This window comes from Pseudophryne corroboree, chromosome 6 (genome assembly GCF_028390025.1).
Source record: "Pseudophryne corroboree isolate aPseCor3 chromosome 6, aPseCor3.hap2, whole genome shotgun sequence".
NCBI lineage: Eukaryota > Metazoa > Chordata > Amphibia > Anura > Myobatrachidae > Pseudophryne > Pseudophryne corroboree.
In genome coordinates, this window is record NC_086449.1 from 88,811,213 (window position 1) to 88,818,943 (window position 7,731).

Here is a 7,731-nt window from a genome sequence, read left to right on the forward strand (position 1 = left end):
AGCAGAGAGCTTTGCAGTCAATTGTGGAGTGCAGAGGGTACACAGAGCTGTGCATGTATGTGTGCCAGTGCCAGAGGGTGCCAGGGTAACACAGAGCTGTGCAGAGAAGTCTGCAGAAGTGTGCAGAGAAGTGTGCCAGAGTGTGCCAGTGAAGAGACTGCATTTTGTTCATAATGGCTCACTGGAAGGAGGAGGAGGTCCAGGAGCTGCTACATGTGAGGGGTGAGGAGGTAATTAAATTACAAATAACAGGCACTGTTAAGGATGCCATGATCTATGACAACATTGCAAAGATCCTGTCCAGCAGAGGTATTGTGAAGACACAACAGCAAGTTCTTAACAAACTAAAGTGCCCTAAGAAACAATATACCAAGGTCCATGACCACAATGGAAATCGCAGTGGTATGGGAAGGATGGAGTGGCCCTTATATGAACTGTGCAGCAACGTGTTTGGCCATACAGCACTTAGCAATCCCGTTGCCCTATCCTCATCTATTGATGCTGGCACGCTGTCTGCTATACCATCAGCCACGGCTACATCGTCTCCAGAGTGCAGCCAGCAGAGCCCGGCATCATCGCAGAGCCTATTTGATGATGATCCAGATGTTGATTCAGATGTCACCATCATCATCGATCCAAACAAGGCCACAGATGTGACAGCATCGTCGCAGAGCAAGGGGGACGATCCCTACCACAGACCCAGGGAGACAAGCTTACCCTATGCTCAAACAGTAAGTTTCCTATATTATTATTGTCAGAGACATATTTAACATATAGTATATGACAATAGTTTTATGTAGTATACTAACAGTAATGACTAGGATATTATGTGACGTAATAGGGTGTTATTAATAAACTGTACCTGTTGCTGCGTTCAAATTGTGCTGGCGCATGGTAACCGCAAGCACAGATGTATTCATATATTTTATAAATCTATTTGTCCAACTTACACTTCTGTGCCATATCCCATTGTTACCTTTGAGATGGTCCCAAAAATTTCTGTTTTGTTTTTCAGTTTACAAGGTCCCGCCTTGTAGGAAAAAGAAGACCAAAATAGAGGTAGCTATAAAAGCCACGACAAATATCCTGTGCGACCAACTATGCGAGATGGATTCAGATTGGCAGAGTCAAGAGGATGCAGGTATGCAAAAATTCATGGACAATGAACCTGAACTGCAGAGGAATTTGCTAACGCAAATGGTAGCTATGCAGGATAAGATCAGTAGCGAGAACCGTGAATTCTGAGGTCAGCTTGTTGCCAAAATGACCTCTACACAACAATTTACAAACACTCATTCTGACCTACAATCGCATTCTCACACCGAATTTGGTCCAAAAACATGGTATGCCCAGCAAGCCCAGTCTCCCCCATCTTTTGGGCCTATATCCCAGTATATGCAACAAGCCCAGTCTCCCAACTATTTTGGGGTTACATCCCAGTATACGCAGCAAGCCCAGCCTCCCACCACTTTTGGGGCTACATCCCAGTATACGCAGCAAGCCAAGTCTCCCACCTCTTTTGGGGATCTCACCAGTATACACAGCAATCCCAGTCTCCCACCACTTTTGGGGATACTCACCAGTATATGCAGCAATCCCAGTCTCCCACCACTTTTGGGGATACTCACCAGTTTGCACAGCAATCCCAGTCTCCCACCACTTTTGGGGATACTCACCAGTTTGCGCAGCAATCCCAGTCTCCCACCACTTTTGGGGATACTCACCAGTTTGCACAGCAATCCCAGTCTCCCACCACTTTTGGGGATACTCACCAGTTTGTGCAGCAATCCCAGTCTCCCACCACTTTTGGGGATACTCACCAGTTTGCGCAGCAATCCCAGTCTCCCACCACTTTTGGGGATACTCACCAGTTTGCACAGCAATCCCAGTCTCCCACCACTTTTGTGGATACTCACCAGTTTGCGCAGCAATCCCAGTCTCCAACATCCTTTAATTCGACCTCGAATACACTGAAGAATAAACTGAGAGGTCCAGAATTTGGAGATTCATTATCTAGTACAACTCTAGAGGAATCTACTCAGCAATAAACCACAGTACCAAATTCTCTAATGTATACTGTGCACATACAGTAAATGTTTTTTCTATGTTTATTGGTTGGGTATTGTGCCCATAACTTTATTTTTGGTTAACGTTTTGTTTGTGAAATGCATATGTTTAAAATGCGTATGTTTGTCTTCAAAAATTCAGGTATGGCGCATACGCTCATAATTATGAGTACATCATACACCTAGGTCTTATGATTATTTTGTTTGTACTTTACACTGCAATACCGCAGCACTTTTTAATTTATGTAGAACAAGGGTCTTCAAACTTTGCCCTGCAGCTGTTATGGAACTACACTTCCCAACATTTTCTGCCACCATTTAGCATGGGCTAAAATCTAAAATGTGGATGGTCCTGTTGGGAACTGAAGTTCCATAACAGCTGCAGGGCAAAGGTTGAAGACCCTTGTGATACACCATGCCCTTTGGCAAAACTACTTTTTTGCACTGCAATACCGCAGCACTTTTATGTTATGGCTAAAGTGGGTGTAATGCGCCTGTCATTCCTAAAAAGTTTTTGTACTGTACCATATATGTCCTCATAATTGGGAGGATCTCATTAAAGAATTAAAAGATGTGCACACACGTTTTACAACTTGAAAAAAATTTTTTATTCTTTCTAAAATAAACAGTTTTGGAAAAGAAAAACTGGTGTTCTATTTATTGGTATATAAATATAGGATTACTGTATTCCTAACATGGAATTTAAATGAACTCCACCACAGCAATCAAACTCTCCATGCTACACAAATGCTTGTCAGCCATGTATCCAGCAATCCAGCAATGCATTATGGGTATCACACCCAGCCCATTCATAGCCCGCCCTCTCCTTTGCATGACCTGATTATTGTGTGCCTGCAAACCGTCCCCTTAAAATGATGATACTGCCTTCAAAACTGGAAAATCCAGCTTATGTCTGAAAGGGGCCAACCCGGGAGTTTCCCGGGTCTGTGGTGTAGTGTGAAAGGGGGTCTGAAGAAAAACCTGTGTTTTTGCTGGAGAGAAAATCCCGGGACTTGAGCAGGGTAATTTCTGGGTCATATGTCTGAAAGGGGTGTAACTAGAGTTCCTAAGCAAGAGTGCCAGTATTTTGTGGGGCAACGTGTCTGTGCTAGCCACCCGGGTGTACAGGAGCCCACACATCACCTTTATGTCTGTGAAAATGCTGCAACCCCTGCACAGACTGAGCCCCAGATCACCTTTGTTACATGTAGTGCCAGGGGGAGAGACAAATGCCCTGTTCAGACGTTTTAGCCTCGCAGAATAGTACAGATGTGTTACATGCTGAGCAGATCCAGCCTGGTGTAAGGGAGCTGATAGCGGCTATTCCTGGGTCTCTTTGCAGCGCCTAGGCTAGCAATGGCCATATAGGCTTAGGGGAGACCTTGGAGTACTGGTGTGGTGCAGAGAGGCGGCTCGCTGCTTCTCTCATGCCCTATAAAAGACTCTTTTTCTGCGCTAGGGAAACACAAGGTGAGGGCAGATTCCCCCTTACACTCAGACAGGGAAGGGTTTACACGGCTACTCATTCTGCCAATGGGAGCACAGAACGCACCAGGCTCAGCAGCCAATTACAGCACAGCCGGGACCGTATATAAAAGATGTCAGACATCGGCTTGTGTAGTATTATTATTTGTTGGTTAAAGTTACGTGGAGGTAACATGGCAGAAACTGCACCAGCCGTCGCCGCTGTCCCGCCGTCAGAGGGTGCAGCCAAAAAGAATAGGCAGCCGAAGAAATCTGCTGGAGGAGCAAAGAAGAGCGGCAAGTCTTCCGGGCCCAGCGTCTCCAGCTGATCTTAAAGGCCGTGGCCGCTTCCAAGGAGCGCAGTGGGGTTTCCCTTCCCTGAAGGCGGCACTGGCTGCCAGAGGCTACAATGTGGAGAGGAACAACAGTCGTATCAAACTGGGGTGAAAGGATTGGTGACCAAAGGAACTCTCACCCAGGTGAAAGGCACCGGCGCTTCCGGCTCCTTCAAGCTCAATAAGAAGCAGCTGGAGAGCAAGAAGCCGATCAGAAGTCTCTGAAGCCCCAGAAACCAGCGGCAAAGAAAGTGGCCAAATTCCCGAAAAAGCCCAAGAAGGCTCAGAGTGCAGCCAAGAGCCCGAAAAAGGTGAAGAGACCCAGAAAAGCGGCTGCTGCCAAAAGCCCAAAGAAGCCTAAAGCCGTGAAGCTAAGCCCAAGAAAGCTGCGGCCAAGAAGTGATGGATGAGCTGCAGCCTCTCTTCCTTGTTACCCCCCACCCCCATCCCCAAAGGCTCTTTTCAGAGCCACCCATCCTGTCTCAGCAGAGCTGTAGGCTTCCAAATCAGGCAGTAGTAGAATGGTTCTGTCCTGTGTACTCGGACCTAGACTAGAGCTGGGAAAAGCCTGGTGCCTTCTGCACACAGTCGTAAAGAAAATGCTCTTCGGGCTTCAAGCGGGAACAGACAGAAAGGACATCAATTATTCTTTATAGGGGGCACTCCCATATGGCAGTGATATAGTGATTTTTTTATTTCATAGATAAGCCGAGTCATCTGTGTGTTATGGTAAAGTATGCATGTCAACCACCGATAGAATGCCTTGTTTATTTGTTTTCGTGACTCCAAATCCAGTCCTCCATGGGTTAATAAATTTGATTTCCATTGAAAATGTATGTGTGATTTTGTTGTCAGCACATTCAACTATGTAAAGAACAAAGTATTTAATAAGAATATTTCATTCATTCAGATCTAGGATGTGTTGTTTAAGTAATCCCTTTATTTTTTTGAGCAGTGTATCTCCTAGAACTAGCCATGACATTGCAGTGCCCTCAGTACAACACAGCAATGGATTCTCATAAGCGACTGCAAATGATTGTGCCCCCATTGGATTTACTGCTTGCATCAACACAAATGAAGTCAGCAACCAATAGCAGAGGGAACGAATAAAAAACAAAAAAAACACATTGGTTTATGAAGGGTTAAACATGCTATATGAATTGTTATGTGTTTGAATAGACACGTACGCACTCTCTACAAGATGTCCTTGTCTGTTCATATAATATAAGGCTTGTGTGTGTCTTATCTTCAAGGACAATTACATACCAGATCAAAACTGTTACTTCTGTGTGTTACTAATTATCCTGCATGTAATGTCGTATGCTACTTCTATTTATCCAATCATATGCTTGCACATATTGTATACACCCATGTACGTTGTCTTTATAAACCTTTGTTAACCATATAATAAAGCAGAGTGAATCTTAACTACTTGGTGTCGTGTGTTACGTATAGAGTTAAGCTTCGCTCTCACGGGTACCTAAGGGGTTATTAAATCGAGGTGGTTCAGAGATATAATCCTTTCAGCTGGGGGCTCAAAGTCCGGGATCTAGGCGATCGTCCCCTGCCCGGTAAGATAGAGAATTTTATTGTCTGTCTTTTCCGTTCAGGGATTGCGATTACTACTAGATCTGAACTCATTCCGTGTTCCGGGAACACGTGACCAAAAATACAATCCAAGTCCGGGACTTGGCAGAAAAGAAACTTGTTTTCTTAAAGGCGCCGGGCGCCACGTAAAGGTATCAGGGATACCAATCTTTAAAGGCAAAGGTATCAGGGATACCAATAAAGAGGACCAGGGGTCCACGAAATCTTTAAAAGGCACAGGTATCCGGGATACCATAGATGGACCAGAAATCCAAATAACAACGCCTCCTCGATTTGATCACCTAAATGTTTGTATGTTTGTCTTATAAGTACTTATATTGTAATTTTTTCTATTAAGGACACTCAGTGAACGGTTGGTAAGTGCACGGGCGCTGAGTCTCAGAGGACATTGTTGTTTACAGTGATTTTAAGTACATTTGAAAGTTGATTTGTAACAAATAACATTGTCCACGATTGCAGAGATATTAATTGTACGGGTAGTAAGTGTACGTACATTTGGTATCACAAGTTGTGCTGTTATTCCTTATCTTCTCTGTTCTGTCTCTGGTAGTTTGTGTAGGGAATGTGTAATCCCACATGTTACCAATGATTTATGATCAGATCAGCTGAATGCATACATAGACTATTGTTTCCCTTCCCTGTTATTTGTGAATTCTTTTAGAAATATGTTGCGTGGGTGGTAAGTGTACACGCATTATATGACAGTGTGTTCGGAACAGTCTATGTTTTTATGATAGGATTGTTGTTGCTTTACCTTAAAATACGTTAGTTACTTGTTGATAATATGGGATTCAGACCAGAGTAAAGAGAGACTGAATACCCCCCTCCCCTCCCCTCCCCTCCCCTCCCGGGGGAGACCTGCAAGGAATGTGCTGCTCGTCCCTCCCAGCAGCAGCAGTAGCTTGCAAACAGAAACCTAGTGAGAATGTGACTGAATTCTGGAAGTGATTAAAAGTGTTGGTCTGAAGAAGCAGGGCTCAGCCTAGTGAATTGCCATAATCTTCTTATTTCTAAATTTGTTAACAATCTGCTGCCCTCTACTGGTCTCACAGTAAAACAGAGTGTTTCCAGTTCGACCTCTGATAATTTTAAAGATTTTGAAAAACATTTATATGAAGAGAAAGCAGAAGGTTGTTTTGAAATGAGGAAATCTGTCGGTACAGGAACCCTCACCCCCAGCGGGACATCCCACAGAATAGGGGGCCCCCTGCACCTCCGAGCAGATGACATACATCCTGCTTTAATTGCGGCAAGGATGGACATTGGGCTAGGGACTGTCCTTACCCCCTTAGCAAACTTAAACAACCACTGCTGCCTGAACCTGCCCACACTAACAATACTCCCAGAGACGCCCCAAGGTTCCAAATTGACTGACAGGGACAGCCCCGCTGACGGGGCCCGGAGGAGAGTGTCCCGACTTTCATGCAGCTCACTGGTTACTGGAAGGACAGTGGAGCCACCACCAGTGTCCTGTGTAGGGACCAGTACCATGAATCCTTAAAAAAGTCCGCTCCTTCAATGGGAATTAATGGGATACCCACAAAAGCCTATATTACCGACGCCATCAGTATAGAAACTTTGAAGGGCGTTTATATGGGAAGACACAACTTTACTGTAATACCTGAATGCCCAATAAACTTACTGGGAAGAGATCTTCTCAGCTGTCTTGAAATCACAATTAGTCCCTCTGCCTCAAGTAGCGGCATGGATGTTGTATCACCTCATTTACCTGTATGGGTAAACCTTGATATACCACCTGAGTTAGAGACTGTAAACCCCCAGGTATGGTCAGAGGGGCCCTATGACACTGGCCTAATATCATGTACCCCCTACAAGGCCACACTGAAACCTGATGTACACCCCTTTACCAGAAACAATATCCATTGTCTAAAAGAAAAAATAGAAGGTCTTAGACCTATGGTACAGCAATTTTTAGAGCAAGGCATTCTTAGACATGTAGTATCCCCATTCTGCACACCAGTTAACCCTGTAGCAAAAGTAGATGGGACTATAAGGTTTGTGCAAGATCTTAGAGCAATTAATCAGCTAATTGTTCCCATTGCACCAATTGTACCTGATGTAAACTCACTCCTCTCAGCCATCCCTGTAGATGCTGCATTTTTTTCAGTGATTAATTTAAAAAATGCATTTTTTAGCATACCAGTGGACCCCCAAACACAGTTACTTTTTGCTTTTTCTTTTGAGGGCAAGCAGTTAACATGGTGCAGATTACCACAGGTATGTTTATTCACCTGTTG

The 7,731-nt window shown here is 44.4% G+C and overlaps 1 pseudogene; it reads left to right on the forward strand.

Annotated features, from left to right (window-relative positions):
- The first annotated feature begins 3,724 nt into the window (after positions 1-3,724).
- Positions 3,725-4,268, forward strand: LOC134934361 (histone H1C-like; annotated as a pseudogene).
- The last annotated feature ends 3,463 nt before the right edge of the window (positions 4,269-7,731 follow it).